The sequence below is a fragment of the Macaca mulatta genome, chromosome 14, assembly GCF_049350105.2.
Source record: "Macaca mulatta isolate MMU2019108-1 chromosome 14, T2T-MMU8v2.0, whole genome shotgun sequence".
In the NCBI taxonomy this organism is placed as follows: Eukaryota; Metazoa; Chordata; class Mammalia; order Primates; family Cercopithecidae; genus Macaca; species Macaca mulatta.
This window is the reverse complement of record NC_133419.1, coordinates 18,964,449-18,982,736: the sequence shown is the minus strand read 5'-3', so window position 1 is coordinate 18,982,736 and position 18,288 is coordinate 18,964,449. Positions and strand designations below refer to the sequence as shown.

The window sequence follows — 18,288 nt, the reverse complement described above, 5'->3', positions numbered from 1 at the left end:
TCAGGAGACCATCTTGGCTAATACCGTGAAACCCCATCTCTACTAAAAATACAAACAACAACAACAAAAAATTAGCCAGGCATGGTGGTGGGCACCTGTGGTCCCAGCTACTCGGGAGGCTGAGGCAGGAGAATGGTGTGAACCTGGGAGGCAGAGCTTGCAGTGAGCCGAGATCGCGCCACTGCACTCCAGTCTAGGTGACAGAGCGAGACTCCGTCTCAAAAAAAAGAAAAAAAGAAAAAATGTATTTGAAGTACGTCCATAAAGAAAGAGACCTAATTTTAGAAGACCTTTATGCTGGGTGAAAGTGTTTCTCCACTGTATTATGGACCATATGATGGCAACTAGTTTTGTTTTTTGTTTTGTTTTGTTTTGAGACGGAGTCTGTCTCTGTCACCTAGGCTGGAGTGCAGTGGCGTGATCTTGGCTCACTGCAACCTCCACCTCCTAGGTTCAAGCAGTTCTCCTGCCTCAGCCTCCCAAGTAGCTGGGATTACAGGTGTGCACCACCACACCCAGCTAATTTTTGTATTTTTAGTAGAAGTGGGGTTTCACTGTGTTGGCCAGGCTGGTCTCGAATTCCTGACCTCAGATGATCTGCCTGCCTTGGCATTCCAAAGTGCTGGGATTACAGGCCTGAGCCACCACGCCCGGCTGACAACTAGTTTTTTTGTTAATTTGATTTTTTTAAATTCAAGTCTACAGAAAAGTTGGAAGAATATTACAGTGAATTTTTATGTACTCTTCTCTTAGATTTGCACATTGTTCGCTCTTCACCACGTTACTTCATTTCTTTGTCCTATATATTGTGTAACTATTATTTTTGCATTGTGTTTACACATTCTTATTCTTTTTTTTTCTTGAACCCTTGAGAGATGTTACTTTTATTCTTATTAATAAGAGTGTGGACTAAAATGTAATTTTATCAAATTCAAAAAAAATTTTTTTTTTTTTTGAGATGTAGTCTTGCTCTGTCGCCCAGGCTGGAGTAGAGTGGCGCAGTCTCGGCTCCTGCAACCTCCACCTGCTGGGTTCAAACAGTTCTCCTGCCTCAGCCTCCTGAGTAGCTGGGACTACAGGCATGCGTCACCACACCCGGCTCATTTTTGTATTTTTAGTAGAGAAAGTGTTTCACCATGGTGGCCAGGCTGGTCTGGAACTCTTGATCTCAAGTGTTCACACGCCTCAGCCTGCCAAAGTGCTGGGATTATAGGCGTGAGCCACTGCAAGCAGCCAAATTCAGGAAATTTAATATTGATGCAATACTGTTACTTAGTATACAGTTGGGTTCAAATGTTTCCAGTTGTTTCAATACTGTCATTAACAGAAACTTTTTAGAAAATCCAGGAACCAGTCCAGAATCAAGCTTTAGCTTTGCATTTAGTTGTCATACTTTATTCTCCTTTAATCTAAAATGGTTCTTCAGATTTTTCTTTTTTTGGTCTTTTATAACAATGACGTTTTTGAAGAGTGATGAGCCGATTATATTATTAAATGCCCTGTCTTTCAATTTGAGCTTGTCCAGTCACTTCCTCATGGTTAGTTTCAGGTTATACAGTTTTAGCAAGAAAGCTATGTAAGTAATACATCACATCAGAAGGGATGAGACATCAGTTTCTTCAGTTGTTGTCCAGGCCAAGGTGAAAGTTCCCCTTCACCCTTGAAAAAAATCAGCTCGTTAGCTCATTGACTGGGCATGATTGCTCGTGCTGTAATCCTAGCACTTTGGGAGGCTGAGGTGAGAGGATTGCCTGAGTGCAAGAGTTTGAGACCAGCCTAAGCAACATAGTGAGTTGCTATCTGTATAAAAAAATAAAAAATTACCTGGGTGTGGTGGTGTGTACCTGTAGTCCCAGCTGAGGTGGGAGGATTGCTTGAGCCTGGGAGGTCGAGATTACAGTGAGCCATGATCGTGTTACCGCATTGCAGCCTGAGCAACAGAGCAAGACCTTGTCTCCAAAAGATAATCAACTCATGCACAAGGCCAGGTTCCTAATCCCAACACTTTAGGAGGCCAAGATGGGAGGATCACTTGAAGCCAGGGGTTCCAGACCAGCCTGGACAACATACAAGATCGTGTTGCTACCAAAAAAAATAAAAATAAAAACCACCTCACAAAAGGCATGTGAATTGGAAAAAAAGACATACAGATTTTTTTTTCCCTAAGGTACTTTTGCTATAGCTTCCTCTTTCTTTCTTTCTTGCTTTCTTCCTTTCTTTCCTTTCTTTCTTTTTGATACAGGGTTTTGCTTTGTCACCCAGGCTAGAGTGCAGTGACATGATCACAGCTCACTGCAGCCATAACCTCCTGGGTTCAAGTGATCCTCCCACATCAGCCTCCTGAGTAGCTGGGACTATAGGCGAGCATCACACCCAGCCAATTTTTTGTATTTTTGTAGATAAATGTTACCCAGCCTGTTCTTGAATTCCTAAGCTCAAGCTATCCTCCTGCCTCGGGGTCCTAAAGTATTGAGATTATAGGCGTGAGTCACTGAGCTGTCCAAAGCATACAAATTTATCACAGAGTGATTACCTATCCCCCCAGGTGGTTCAGAAGGTTACATACCATTCTGGCAAAACAAGTTATGGAAACCTGGAGAAGAGGAATTCTGCTGAGGGGATTACTAGGGAGAATGAATGGATCAGGGAACAGAGATTAACTTGTACATTATCTTGTAAAAGAGTCCATTTAGGTGTGGTTACATTCTTGGTGTTACAGCGTACAGAAGAAAAACAGTTGTTCCTTTGGGTGGGTCTGTATTTTAGGCGCATAAAGGAATTTAAGCTACTGTATGCTTTGGAAGAGAAGGTGTGTGGATGGAGTGAGGTATCAAGAGATTGAGGTTTCTTTGGTTGAGCATAGCCATATTTGGGGGTATTGATTTCTTTTGTTTTTTGAGACAAAACAGGCTGGAGTGCAGTGGTGCAACCTCAGCTCACTGCAACCTCTACCTCCTGGATTCAAGTGATTCTCTTGCCTCAGCCTCCATGTACCACCATGCCTGGCTTATTTTTTAAGTAGAGACCGGGTTTCACCATGTTGGCCAGGCTGATGTCAAACTTCTGACTTCAGGTGATCCACCCGCCTCGGCCTCCCGAAGTGCTGGTATTACAGGCATGAACTACACGCCCTGCCTGGGTATTGATTTCTGAGCCCCAGTATCAGTATATTATCTTTGACGACTTTGTTAAGATTGTATCCACCAGGTTTCTCTTTGTAATTGATAAGTAGTGACCTGTATTCCCATAGATTGTGTAAATATCTCATTTATAAATAAAGTTTCACCCAGAAATTTCAGCGTTCCTTGGTGACTTGCTTAACCCAGTTATTCCTATAATGGTTACAAAATTGTCATTTTCTAAGTCTACTATTCTTCTTACATTTATTTATTGCATTATACTATAAAGAAGTGTTTTCCCATCTTCATTTATTGCACAGTTACCTTTGAAGCCAAAGTGTTAGGAGGAAGATGTGAACGTTTGCTATAGAAAAAAAGGACTATGTCAGGAAAGGATTGTATCTGCTCTTCCACTGTTAGCTTAAGAAATAAGACTGGGTGCGGTAATCCTGTAATCCCAGCACTGTCGGAATCCTAGGCGGATGGATCACTTGAGGCCAGGAGTTCGAGACCAGCCTAGCCAACATGGCAAAACCTCATCTCTACTAAAAATAAGAAAATTAACCCGGGCCAGGCGTGGTGGCTCACGCCTGTAATCACAGCACTGTGGGAGGCCGCAGTGGGAAGATCACCTGAGGTGAATTTTTTTTTTTTTTTTTTTTTTTTGAGACGGAGTCTGGCTCTGTCACCCAGGCTAGAGTGCAGTGGCGCGATCTCGGCTCACATGATGAAATTCCGTCTCTACAAAAATTAGCCAGGCATGATGGCGGGTGCCCATAATCCCAGCTACTTGGGAGGCTGAGGCCAGAGAATCACGAACTTGGCAGGCAGAGGTTGCAGTGAGCTGAGATCGCACCATTGCACTCCATCCAGGGTGACAGAGCAAGACTCTGTCTCAAAAAATAAATAAATAGAAATGTAAAATTATAAACTTAATTTTCATGCTTTCAAAACCTACATGTTCTGACATGATAAACATGAGTTTAGAAGCTTTTTTTTTTTTTGAGAAGGAGTTTTGCTCTTGTTGCCCAGGCTGGAGTGCAATGGCGCGATCTCGGCTCATCATGACCTCTGCCTCCTGACTTCAAGCAATTCTCCTGCCTCAGCCTCCCAAGTAGCTGAGATTACAGGCATGTGCCACCATGCACGGCTAATTTTTTTTTTTTTTTTTGGATTTTTAGTAGAGATGGGTTTTCTCCATGTTCATCAGGCCAGTCTCGAACTCCTGACCTCAGGTGATCTGCCTGCCTCAGCCTCCCAAAGCGCTGGCATTACAGGTGTGAGCCACAATTTCCAGCCTGAATTTAAAAGCATTTTTTTTTTTTTTGAGACGGAGTCTGGCTCTGTCGCCCAGGCTGGAGTGCAGTGGCGCGATCTCGGCTCACTGCAAGCTCTGCCTCTCAGGTTCACGCCATTCTCCTGCCTCAGCCTCCCGAGTAGCTGGGACTACAGGCGCCCACCACTACATCCGGCTAATTTTTTGTATTTTTAGTAGAGTCGGGGTTTCACCATGTTAGCCAGGATGGTCTCGATCTTCAGACCTCGTGATCCGCCCACCTCGGCCTCCCAAAGTGCTGGGATTACAGGCGTGAGCCACCACGCCAGCCTTTAAAAACATTTTTAAGGCCAAGTGCAGTGGCTCATGCCTGCAATCCCCAGCAGTTTGGGAGACTGAGATGGGAGGATTGCTTGAGCCCAGGAGTTCACAACCAGCCTGGGCAACAAAGCAAAGCCCCATGTCTACAAAAAAATACAAAAAATTAGCTGGGTTTGGTGGCATGCTAGTCGTCCCAGCTACTCCAGAGGCTGAAGTGGGAGAATCACCTGAGTCCGGCAGGTTGAGGCTGCAGTGAGTAGTGATCGAGCCACTGCACTCCAGCCTCAACAAAGGATTGAGACCTTGTCTCAAAAACAAAAACGAAAGCAAAAAAAGGCAGGAAAAAGAAAGCATTTTGGCCAGGCCTAGTAGCACATGCCTGTAATCCCAGCATTTGGGAGACCAAGGTGGGCAGATCACCTGAGGTCAGGAGTTCTAGATCAGCTTGGCCAACATGGTGAAACCCCATCTCCATTAAAAATACAAAAATAAGCTGGCATGGTGGCGTGTGCCTCTGGTCTCAGCTACTCAGGAGGCTGAGGCAGGAGAATCACCTGAACCTGGCAGGTGGAGATTGCAGTGAGATCGCGCCACTGCATACCAGCCTTGGCGACAGAGTGAGACTCTGTCTCAAAAAAAAACCCAAAAACAAAACCCTGCATTTTAAATTCCCAAAGTGTTAAGTATTTGTCAGGAAGTTGTTTGTTTGTTTGTTTGTTTGTTTTTTGAGACAGAGTCTGGCTCTGTTGCCCATGCTGGAGTGCAGTGCCACGATCTCGGCTCACTGCAAGCTCTGCCTCCCGGGTTCACGCCGTTCTCCTGCCTCAGCCTCCTGAGTAGCTGGGACTACAGGCGCCCACCACCATGCCCGGCTAATTTTTTTTTTTTTTTTTTTTGTAGTTTTAGTAGAGACAGGGTTTCACCGTGTTAGTCAGGATGGTCTCGATCTCCTGACCTCGTGATCCGCCCGCCTCGGCCTCCCAAAGTGCTGGGATTACAGGCGTGAGCCACTGCGCCCGGCCTTGTTTTTTTTTTTTTAATTGCAGGCAAAACATTCTATTATTTCTGTAATAGTTTTGAGGTTACTGCTTATAGACTTCGTGTAAGTAGAAGTAGGCATTATACAGATGTGAAAGCAATGTTGTTAATTTGCCAGGAACTGTTACTCAGAAAAACTGAATTTAGGATTCATTTTTAGAATCAAGGAAATATTAATTGGTTAACTGTTCATTGTTAATATTAGATTAGTTCCATATGCATCTAACAGTCTGTTCTCTACACAGCAACCTGAGCAGTCCTTTTTAAAAATCTACTTGATTGAGGTGTAACTGACATACAATAAATTATATCCATTATAAATTTACAGTTTGACAAGTTTTGGCAAATGTGGAAGTCTTATAATCACCACCACAATCAAAACATGGAAATTCCTATCAGTAGAACTTTTCTCCCTACCATTTCTGCCTCCACTCCCAGCCCCAAGTAATACTGATGTTTTCTTTTCTTTTTTTTTTTTTTTTTGGAGGCGGAGTCTCGCTTTGTTACCCAGGCTATAGTGTCTGTGCAGTGACGTGATCTTGGCTCACTACAACCTCCTCCTCCTGGGCTCAAGAGAGCCTCCCACCTCAGCCTTCCAAGCAGCTGGGACTACAGATGTGTGCCACCATGCCTGGCTAAGTTTTGTAGTTTTAGTAGAGAGGGGGTTTCACCATGTGGGCTAGGCTGGTCTTGAATTCCTGACTTCAGGTGCCCCACCCACCTCAGCCTTCCAGAGTGCTGGGATTACAGGTGTGAACCACTGCACCTGTCTGATACTGATCTGTTTTCTATCACAAGAGACTACATTTACCTTTTCTAGAGCATGGTATAGATGCAGTCACACTCATAGTGTGTATCTTTGTGTCTGCTTTCACTTTGTATTATGTGAGATTCATCTGTTTGTGTTCATAAAGAGGTTTTTTGTTTTCTTTTTTTTCGAGATAGAGTCTTGGTCTTGTTGCCAGGCTGGAGTACAATGGCACAATCTCTGCTCACTGCAACCTCTGCTTCCCGGGTTGAAGCCATTCTCCTGCCTCAGCTTCCCAGGTAGCTGGGATTCCAGGAGCCCGCCATCACACCCGGCTAATTTTTGTATTTTTAGTAGAAACAGAGTTTCTCCATGTTGGTCACGCTGGTCTCGAACTCCTGACCTCAGGTGATCCACCCGCCTTGGCCTCCCAAAGTGCTGGGAATACAGACATGAACCACTGCGCCTGGCCAACCTTGCTTAATCTTAATAAGCACTTACTACTTTCAAACATATTTTAATTATTTTTATTGTCAGTTTCCCCCTTGTTAGAATACAAGCTCCATAATATCAGGAACTTTCGACTGATTACAAATTTCTGGTTAAACATGACAGGGTGACTACATATATCTGTTCTGTTTTGTTTATTTATTTTATTTTTGGTCTCCTAAGGCTCTGTCATCCCAAAGATACTAAGTAACAGGCAGAATTGGATATGGCACAAATTTCTGTTTAAAGAGATGCGGTCTTGCTCTGTTGCCCAGGCTGTTGTGCAGTGATATTCACAGGCATGATCATATTTCTCTACAGCATCTTGGACTCAAGTGATTCTCCTGCCTCAACCTCCTGAGTAGCTGGGACTACAGGTATGTGCCACCAGGCCCCACTTCTTTTTAAACCATATAAAATTATAGTAAAGGAATAAAATGGATATAAACATGCAAGAATAGAACGGGAAAAGTAGAGAAGGAGAGTTTCTCTACGTTTTTGGGAGAAGGAAACCTAGAGGAGGAATTTTAACTGTTTTAACAATGCAGAAGCAGCAGCAGCCTAAGAGTGAAATGAAGTTGGAACAGGAAGTGAACTGATTTGAACCAAGAACCCTGTAATGGTTCCAGACTGGAGGTTCTCGGTAGCTGAGGTTCAGGGAAGGCTCCAGATTCAGAATAACAAACACCGCTTGTGTGTTTCGTGGTGAGTGAGTGGACCAGTTACAAAGGCCAAATGGAGACAAATATGGTAAAATCAATTTACCTGATTTCTCATTCTGCTTGCTGCACCCAGAAAGCTGATAGGTAGACTTATGCTTGGCCCTGGCAAGAAATTAGAGGCCTTTTTTTTTTTTTTTTTTGAGACAGGGTCTCACTCTGTCACCCAGACTAGAGTGCAGTGGAGTGGTGCAATCACAGCTCACTGCAGCCCTTGACCTTCCAGCTTAAGCAGTCTGCCTACCTCAGCCTCCCCAGTAGCTGGCACTATAGGTGCACGCCACCATGCCCGGCTACTTACTTTTTTTGCAGAAACAAGGTGTCACTATGTTCCCTGGCTGGTCTTGAACTCCTGGGCTCAAGTGATTCTCCTGCCTTGGCCTCCCAAGTAGCTGGGACCACAGGTCACAGGTGCATGCCACCACACTTGGCTAATTTTTTTTTTTTTTTTTTTTTTTTTTTTTGGTAGAGACAGAGTCTCTCCGTGTTGTCCAGGCTGATCTCAAACTCCTAGGCTCAAGAGGTCATCCCACCTTGGCCTTCCAAATTGTTGGGATTACGTGTGTAAGCCACCATGCCCAGCCTGTTCACTTTTTATTTTCCAATAGTTCGTTGACATCTTTGATTTGTTATTTCTTCTACTGTCTTTGGGCTTTATAGCTTTTTTATGTCTGTGCTTTTAATTGAGGATTAGGAAGATAGTTTAAATATGTCTTTTTTATCTGCCTGTTTAAGTAGAACCCTGTACGTATGTATGTAAGTATAAATTAATGAATGACAGGGTCTCACTCTGTTACCTAATTTGGAGTGCAGTGGTGCAATCATAGCTCACTGTAGTTTCAAACTCCTGGCTCAAGCAATCTGTCCACCTCGGGCTTCCAAAATGCTGGGATTTTAGGCTTGAACCACCAGGCTGGCCTATTTCTTTATTCAAAATTAGAATTTCAGTACAAAAGTAAGTAAAAGATGTAGAGAGCCTGTTTATCCAGTTAAATGTTTTCCATTCATTTATTATTACCTTTTGCAATTAAGTAGTGTGATAGAATCTTCTGTCCAGCATTTGGAAGTCAGTGATTATCTATAGGCATTATCTAACAACGGGATAATTTGTTTTTTTGGTAATTGTTCAAAAACATTTAGTCTGGTCTGGGTGCCATGGCTCACAACTCTAATCCCAGCACTTTGGGAGGCTGAGGTGAGAGGATCATTTGAGACCAGGAGTTCGAGACCAGCATGGGGAACAAACGGAGACACCCGACCCACCCCCCAGGTTTCTGCAAAAAATTAAAAAATTAGCTGGGTGTAGTGACACATACCTGTGGTCTCAGCTACTCGAGAGGCTGAGATGGGAGGATCACTTGGGCCCAGGAGGTCCAGGCTTGCAGTGAGTTTTGATGGCACCACTGCACTCCAGCCTGGATGACAGAACAAGACCTTGTCTCAAAACAAAAACAAAAAAGCATTTAATCTGATACAAGTCTATACATGTTCTCTTACACTTTGGGAACCTCAAAGTGTTATTTGTTAGCAATTTCCATTTGCAAAAGTGATGTGCAGAGATGTTGCAAAATTGAAATTGCTATTTAAAGTCCAATAAATAGTTTTTGTTATTACTCAACTGTCTTGTCATGAAGAAAGGTCTTAATTAAATGAGATTACTTCTAAGACAAGAAAACCTGTATCAAGTCATGGGACAATAAGTGTAGATGAAGTTTAAAGGGATAGCAATATTTGCGGGAACATTATAGAGTATAATTTTTTTTAACTGATGAAGGCATTTTAGAAACAGTGACATGATACATTTAATCAATTATTCATGAATGGGAACTACATAAATTTTTTGTGAAAACCTGAAATTATACATAGTAATTGGGTTATATCCCTAGGACAGAAAATTTTAATAACAAGATAGTATGCAGCTCACGGGAACTTACATATTCAGCATATTAGCAGGAAAGAGGCAAGAAATTTGAAGAACTTGCAGAAAAGTTGCACAGTAAATGAGAGACTAGAATGCTCAAAGGTAAAGTGGCCTTGATTTGAAGTAAGTGGTAACCTAAAAGCTCTTTTTCTTTGGCTTAGTCTCCTAGCAGCTGATGTGTGGCCTTAAAACCTATACTATCAAGGAGTCTCCGCCCTTAATGTAGACAGTCATTTTGGCCATAACAAGAATTGTGGCAGTAAGTAGTCTGCAAAGTCTGAAGAGAAGAAAGTCAAATACATACGTTGTCAGGTGCCTCTATAGACTTTTGGCAGTAGAACCACCAAACCATTTGCCCCTGTGGTAGAGAATGATATGTGAAGTTTATAGTGTGGGGTGATACCAGGTAACCATCTGGTACTATTTTACTTCCCAAAACAGTATGTTTTTAGGAAAGATAACATCCTTATACTTGACACATCTCTTTCTCTCTACTTTCTCAAAAATTGGATTCATGGGCCTAGCACAGTGGCTCACAACTGTAATCCCAGTGCTTTGGGAGGTGGGGGTGAGAGGATCACTTGAGGCGAGCAGTTTGAGACCAGCCTGGGCGACAGAGCAAGACCCTGTCACCAAAAAAAAAAAAATTTTGTGGAAACATTCTGTGGAAACATTCCTGGGCGTTTTGCCTAGGTAAAAATTACCAAGTAAGGTCCTTGAGTTTTCTTTCTTTCTTTCTTTTTCTTTTCTCTTCTCTTCTTTTTTTTTTTTTTGGTGACAGGGTCTTGCTCTGTCGCCCAGGCTGGAGTGCAAGGGTGGGATCTCGGCTCGCTGCAACCTCCACCTCTTGGGTTCAAGCTATTCTGCCTCAGCTTCCTGAGTAGCTGGGATTAAAGGCGCCTGCCACCATGCCTGGCTAATTTTTGTATTTTTTAGTGGAGATGAGGCTTCACCATGTTGGTCAGGCTGGTCTAGAACTCCTGACCTCATGATCCACCAACCTCAGCCTCCCAAAGTGCTGGGATTACAGGCCTGAGCCACTGCACCCAGCCCCCCAAAATTTTATTTTATTTATTTTTTTAGAGACGGAGTTTTGCTCTTGTTGCCTAGGCTGGAGTGCAGTGGTGCAATCTTGGCTCACTGCAACCTCCACCTCCTGTATTCAAGTGATTCTCGTGCCTCAGCCTCCTGAGTAGCTGGGATTACAGTCACCTGCCACTGTGCCCACACCCGGCTAATTTTGTATTTTTAGTAGAGACGGGGTTTCGTCGTGTTGGTCAGGCTGGTCTTGAATTACTGACCTTAGGTGATCCGCCCACCTCTGTCTCCCAAAGTGTTGTGATTACAGGTGTGAGCCACCATGCCTGGCCAAAAATTTTTTTTAATTAGCTGCGCGTGGTGGTGGGAGTTTATAGTCCCAGCTACTTGAGAGGCTTAGATAGGAGGATTGCTTGAGACCAGGAGTTCCAGGTTACAGTGAGCTATGATTGTGCCACTATGCTCTAGCCCCGGCAACAGTGTGAGACCCTGTTTCAAAAAAATATATATATGTGCTATATAAACAGTCTCTTGTAATTTGTGTTGTCCCCAAAACCTTGATTGAATTAATAAAATTAGTTTCTTTTACTTCATTAAGACCACAAATAAATGAAAGAAATTTTTTAGTTTCCTAAGCCTGAATATTGGAATCCTGGACTTTGGTACAGGATCACCATTTGCCACTTTCAGTGACTAGACTCTTTGCTGAAAGTGTCAGCAGGCCTCTGATCACCTTTTTGAAATCACTTAACCTATTTTCTCAGCTGACTTTGCCTGGAATTTATTTATTTTTTAATTTAATTTTATTTTATTTTATTTTATTTTGAGACAGAGTCTCGCTCTATCGCTAGGCTGGAGTGCGGTGGCGCAATCTCGGCTCACTGCAGTCTCCACCCCCCAGGTTCAAGAGATTCTCCTGCCTCAGCCTCCTGAGTAGCTGGGATTACAGGCATGTGCCACCACACCCAGCTAATTTTTTTTTTTATTTTTAGTGGAGACGGGGTTTCACCATGTTGGCCAGTATGGTCTCAATCTGATCTTGTGATCCACCCGCCTCGGCCTCCCAAAGTGCTGGGATTGGATTCTTTTTTTCTTTTAATTTAGTTTAGTTTTCTTTTTTTTTTTTTTTCTTTTTTTTTTTGAGACGGAGTCTGTCGCCCAGGCTGGAGTACAGTGGCATGATCTCAGCTCACTGCAACCTCCGCCTCCCAGGTTCAGGCAATCCTCCTGACTCAGCCTCCCGAGTAGCTGGGACAATAAGCATGCACCAACACACCCAGCTAATTTTTGTATTTTTAGTAGAGACAGCGTTTCACTGTGTTGGCTAGCCTGCTCTTGACCTTGTGATCAGCCTGCCTCAGCCTCCCAAAGTTCTGGGATTACAGGCGTGAGCCACCGCATCCAGCCATTGATAAAGAATTCTACCAACTGCAGCCGGGCGCGGTGGCTCACGCCTGTAATCCCAGCACTTTGGGAGGCCGAGGCGGGCGGATCACAATGTCAGGAGATCGAGACCACGGTGAAACCCCGTCTCTACTAAAAATACAAAAAATGAGCCGGGCGCAGTGGCGGGCGCCTGTAGTCCCAGCTACTCGGGAGGCTGGGGCAGGAGAATGGCGTGAACCCAGGAGGCGGAGCTTGCAGTGAGCCAGGATCGCGCCACTGCACTCCAGCTTGGGCGACAGCAAGACTCCGTCTCAAAAAAAAAAAAAAAAAAAAAAAAAAGAATTCTACCAACTGCAGATTAAGGATCAGTGGTTGCCTAAGGATAAGGAGTATTAAAGAGTGGCTAAAAGGAGGCATGAGGAAACTTTTGGGAACTATTGGGGTTCACTATTTTGTTTTTGGTGATGGTTTTACCGTACATAAGTATGTTAAATCGTATTAAATTGTATACTTTCAACATATTGTTTGTTGAGAGCTACAACTCAGCCATTTTTATTTATCTATTTTGAGATGGAGTCTCACTCTGCTGCCCAGGATGGGATGCAGTGGTGCAATAAAACAAAACGTTTCTATGAGAAAATATAGGAGAATATCTTCATGATTTGCAGATCAGCAAAAATTTATTTTCTTTTCTCTTAATTTTAATGATTAATCTTTCGTTTGATGGTTAGCACTTTTTTATGTTCAAAAAAATAATGTTTTTCCCAGGTTCAAGTGATTCTCTTGCCTAAGCCTCCCAAGCAGCTGGGATTAGAGGCATGCACGACCACGCCTGGCTAATTTTTGTATTTTTTGGTAGAGACAGGGTTTCGCCATGTTGGCCAGGATGGTCTCAAATTCCTGATCTCAAGTGATCTGCCTGCCTCAGCTTCCCAAAGTGCATCAAAGCTATTTTTAATATGGAAATAAAGAGCACCCAGATGAGAACAAGCAAAGGCTGTTCAGAGCAAAGGAGTCAGCTGTTACCATTTGCATTTGGCAGAGACTCAGAAGCGGACAGAGGAATGGGAAAGCTTTATAGTTGGAGGGGAAAGGAGAAGGTTTCAGGTTTGCCCTAATTGGAGGCTCCTGGCATAGGGCAGCCGGAGGCAGCCTGACTAGAAGCAGAGCATCCTGTGTGATTGGTTAGGAGGTGCGTATTTGGCTTTCTTCAGTTGGTCCTAAGTTGGAGGCCATGGGGACCAAAATGGTAGGGTATTATTAAGACCTAGCTCTTTTGGGCTAGTGGTTTTTTGTTTTCATTTTTAATTTATGATTGATACATAATAATTATACATATTTATGGGGTTCATGTTTTGATGCATGTCTAAATTGTATCGTGACCTATTCAGGATAATTAGCATATTCATCACCTTAAACATTTATTGTTTCTTTGTGATGAGAACATTTAAAAACCTCTCTTTTTGGATGGGCGAGGTGGCTCATGTCTGTAATCCCAGCACTTTGGGAGGCTGAGGCAGGTGAATTGCTTGAGTCCAGGAGTTCAAAATCAGCCTGGCCAATGTGGCATAACCCTGTCTCTACTAAAAATACAAAAATCAACTGGGCAAGATGGCGCAAGCCTGTAATCCCAGCTACTCAGGGAGGCTAAGGCACCAGAATCGCTTGAACCCAGGAGTCGGAGGTTGCAGTAAGCCAATATCGCACCATTGCACTCCAGCCTGGGTGACAGAGCGAGACTCTGTCTCAAAAAACAAAACAAAACAAAAAAACCTCTCTTTTGGTATTTTGAAATATACATTATTGTTAACTCTAGTCATTCAGCTATGATATAGAACATCGGAACTTAGTCTTCCTCTCTAACTGTGGCCTTGTACCTGTTGACAAATTTCTTGCCGTCATTCTACACCCTACTTCCCTATCCTCTGGTAACTCCTATTCTACTCTCTACTACTTTAGTAACAACATCTTAGATTCCACATGAGTGAGATCATGCAGCATTTGTCTTTCCATGCTTAGCTTATTTCACGTTATTAACATAATGCTCTCCAGGTTCATTCATGTTGCTGCAAATGACAGGATTTTACTCTTTTTCTGTTGGTAATTTCCATGATATATATATTCCACTTTTTTTTTTTTTTTTTTTTTTTTTGAGACAGAGTCTCACTCTGTCACCCAGGCTAGAGTGCAGTCAAGTTGTGGTATTGGCTCACTGCAACCTCCGCTTCCCGAGTTCAAGCCATTCTCCTGCCTCAGCCTTCCAAGTAGCCTTGTCTACAGGTGTGTGCCACCACAGTCGGCTAATTTTTTTTTTTTTTTTTTGAGGAGTCGTCTCACTCTGTTGCTCTGGCTGGAGTGCAGTGGTGCGATCTCGGCTCACTGTAACCGCTGCCTCCTGGGTTCAAGTGATTCTCCTGCCTCGGCCTCCCGAGTAGCTGGGACTACAGGCGCCCGCCACCATGTCTGGCTAATTTTTTGTAATTTTAGTAGAGAAGGGATTTTACTATGTTGGCCAGGCTGATCTCTAACTCCTGACCTCATGATCCGCCTGCCTTGGCCTCCCAAAGTGCTGGGATTATAGGCGTGAGCCACCACGCCCAGCTTCCACATTGTCCTTATCTTCGTTGTTAGACATTTAGGGTGATTCCATATCTTGGCTGTTGTGAATTAAGCCTATTGTTATAGTGGTTATTGTTGGCTTCCTGGACTCGTTGCTAGAGATAGTCTGACTTCATTGACTCAGTGTAGATAGTAGGTTGGCTTCTTGTGCTGGTTGCTTCAGGTTGTGGGTCAGAATTCTGTCTTTATATATATGTTGTCCAGCTGTAACTGTTATAGGTCCCTTGTTCATTTTGTGCAGTGAGTATGCCGAGACACTGGATTGCAACAGAGAAAGAGGTTTAATTGTAGGGCTGCCCAAAGAGGAAACGGGGAACCCTCAAATCTGCCTCCCCGGGGAGTTTGGGGGTAGAGTTTGAATTTAAGAGTTTGGGAGTGGGCTGAAGTGTGGAGATCATTGATTGGTCAGAGTATGCAGGGTAAAGTCATGGCATAGAGAGATGAAGAAGCTATATTCTTACGCTGGTTTGGTTTCTCTGTGGGGGTCTTTTTTTTTGAGACGGAGTCTCGCTCTGTCGCCCAGGCTGGAGTGCAGTGGCCGGATCTCAGCTCACTGCAAGCTCCACCTCCCGGGTTCACGCCATCCTCCTGCCTCAGCCTCTTGAGTAGCTGGGACTACAGACACCCGCCACCTCGCCCGGCTCATTTTTTGTATTTTTTAGTAGAGATGGGGTTTCACCGTGTTAGCCAGGATGGTCTCGATCTCCTGACCTCGTGATCCGCCCGTCTCGGCCTCCCAAAGTGCTGGGATTACAGGCTTGAGCCACAGCGCCCGGCCTCTGTGGGGGTCTTTAAACTGTTTGGTGTCAGCTATTCAAGATCTGCTTAGGCAATTTTTTTTTTTTTTTTAACAGGGTCTTGCTCTGTCGACCAGGTTGGAGTGTAGTAGCACAATCTCGGCTCACTGCAATCTCTGCCTCCCAGGGTCAAGCGATCCTCCTATCTCAGCCTCCTGAGTAACTGGGACTACCATGCCCTGCTAATTTTTATATATATATTTTTTCTAGAGATGGTGATTCACCATGTTGCTCAGGCTGGTCTCGAACTCGTGGACTAAAGTGATTCTCCCACCTTGGCCCCCCAAAGTACTGGGATTAAGGCATAAGCCACTGTGCCTGTGTACTTAAGCAATTCTTAAACAAAAGTCTTATGATTCTAACATCAGGGAGCCTAGCTATAGAATAGTAGGGATGTGGCTGGGCGCGGTGGCTCAAGCCTGTAATCCCAGCACTTTGGGAGGCCGAGTTGGGCGGATCACGAGGTCAGGAGATCGAGACCATCCTGGTTAACACAGTGAAACCCCGTCTCTACTAAAAAAAAAATACAAAAAACTAGCCGGCCGAGGGGCGGACGCCTGTAGTCCCAGCTACTCGGGAGGCGGAGGCAAGAGAATGGCGTGAACCCGGGAGGCGGAGCTTGCAGTGAGCTGAGATCCGGCCACTGCACTCCAGCCTGGGTGACAGCGCGAGACTCCGTCTCAAAAAAAAAAAAAAGAATAGTAGGGATGCAAATGGTTACAAGGAAGTGGGTCAAAGTGCAGCCTGATTAATGGTTAATTATATTTCTGTCCAGAATTCTTGTTAATCTTCTAAGAATGGCTTCATAGCCGTTGTCTGTTAGTATATTCAGTCTCTTTTTAAAAAATGAAAAATAGGTCAGGCGCAGTGACTCACGCCTGTAATCCCAGATGGTCAGGAGATCGAGACCATCCTGGCAAACACGGTGAAACCCCATCTCTACTAAAAATACAAAAAAAAATAGCCGGGCATGGTGGCGGGCGCCTGAGGCTGAGGCCGGAGAATGGTGTGAACCCAGTGGGGCGGAGCTTGCAGCAAGCGGGGATCGCGCCACTGCACTCCAGCCTGGGCGACAGAGCAAGACTCCGTCTCAAAAATAAATAAATAAATAAAAATAAATTAAAAATAGGTTCCATCAGAATGGCAAGCCACCTCTGGGAGAAGATATTTGCAGTATGTGTATCCAACGAAGTACTTGTATCCAGAATATATGTTTAAAACTCCAGTAAGAAAAAGAAAACCCAATGGTAAAAATGGGCAAAAGGCTTAAACTAGCACTTCACAAAAGTCTTAGCTGTAGCCTGTGGTTGCAGCTACTTGGAGGCCGAGGCAGGAGTATCGCCTGAGCCTGGATGCGTGAAGCCGCAGTGAGCTATGATCATGCCACTGCACTCCAGCCTAGGCAACAGAGCAATATTTTGTCTCACAAAATTAAAAAATACAATAATAAAATAGGATATCCAAATTGCTAATAAGCATATGTAAAGGTGCTAATAGGGGAAATTTCAGTTATCAGGGAAATGCAGATTAGATGAGATACTACCAGATACTACTATCTTTACCAGAATGGCTGAAATTAAAGAATAAGTATTACCAAGTGGTATATAGATTTATAGCAGCTGGAGCACTCAAACACTGCTGCTGGGACTGTGAACTGGTACAGATACTTTAAACCTTTCTGGCAGTGTCTATTTAAACTAAACATATGTACCGTATACTCAGTGACCCACCATTAACATTCCTGGCTTTGCCTCTGATAGCAGTGAATGTTTACATCCACCAAAAGACGTATACAAGAATATGATAGCTAAAAACAGGAAACAACCCAAATGTTTATGATCAGTAGAATTTTATTTATTTGTTTATTTATTTAAGACGGAGTCTTGCTCCATTGCTCAGGCTGGAGTACAGTGGTGCGATCTTGGTTCACTGCAACTTCTGTCTCCTGGGTTCAAGCAGTTCTCTGCCTCAGCCTCCTGAGTAGCTGGGATTACAGGTGCCCACCACCACACCCAGCCAATTTTTGTGTTTTTAGTAGAGAAGGGGTTTCACTGTCTTGGCCAGGCTGGTCTTGAACTCCTGACTGCGTGATCCACCCACCTCGGCCTCCAAAAGTGCTGGGATTACAGGCGTGAGCCACTGTGCCCGGCCTAGAATTTATTTTTAATATTATGTTATATTCATGAGATAGGGTACTATGAAGCAATAAAAAAGAATAAGCTGCTGCTATATCCAACAGTGTAGATGAATTGTATTACAGACATAATGTTGAATAAAAGCCACACACAAGAGAGTTAATATTATTGATTATATTTGTAAGAAATTCAAAACAGCCCAAACTAATCTGTGGTGACAGTTATCAGTAATTATTTCCTTTTGGTGGATTTATAGACTGAGAGGGGTGTAATGGAGCCTTCTAGAATATTCGGTATGTTCTATAACTATATCTGGATTGTGGTTATATGGGTGTATACATATAAAAATATTTATTGACCTGTACACCCAAGATTTGTGCATTTCAGTGCATCTAAGTTATACCTGAATTTTTTTTCTTTTTTTTTTTTTTTTTTTTTGAGACAGAGTTTTACTCCTGTTGCCCAGGCTGGAGTGCAGTGGAGCAGCCATGGCTCACTGCAGCCTTGACCTCCAGGGCTCAAGCCTTTCTCCCACATCACCCTCCTGAGTAGATGGGACTACAGGCATGCGCCACTATGCCTGGCTAAATTTTTTTGTATTTTAAGTAGAGACAGGTTGTGCCATGTTGTCCAGGCTGGTCTCCAACTCCTGGTCTAAAGTGATCCACCTGCCTCAACCTCC

General features: G+C 43.7%; 1 protein-coding gene across 50 annotated transcripts in view; it reads left to right on the top strand.

Moving 5' to 3' along the window:
• ATG13 (autophagy related 13) overlaps positions 1 to 18,288 on the top strand; it is a 59,503-nt gene that overhangs the window by 7,228 nt on the left and 33,987 nt on the right. For 32 of the 50 annotated variants that reach the window (XR_013403904.1, XR_013403897.1, XR_013403898.1 and 29 more), the window contains one exon: positions 7,313 to 7,368. The exons of 9 other annotated variants lie outside the window; for them this stretch is intronic. The gene's annotated coding sequence lies outside the window, so the exon portion shown is untranslated. Of the gene's footprint in view, positions 1 to 7,312; positions 7,369 to 9,596; positions 9,734 to 18,288 lie in introns of all 50 variants that reach the window. 9 more of the 50 variants (XR_013403903.1, XM_077963049.1, XM_077963042.1 and 6 more) reach the window with 1 other exon arrangement.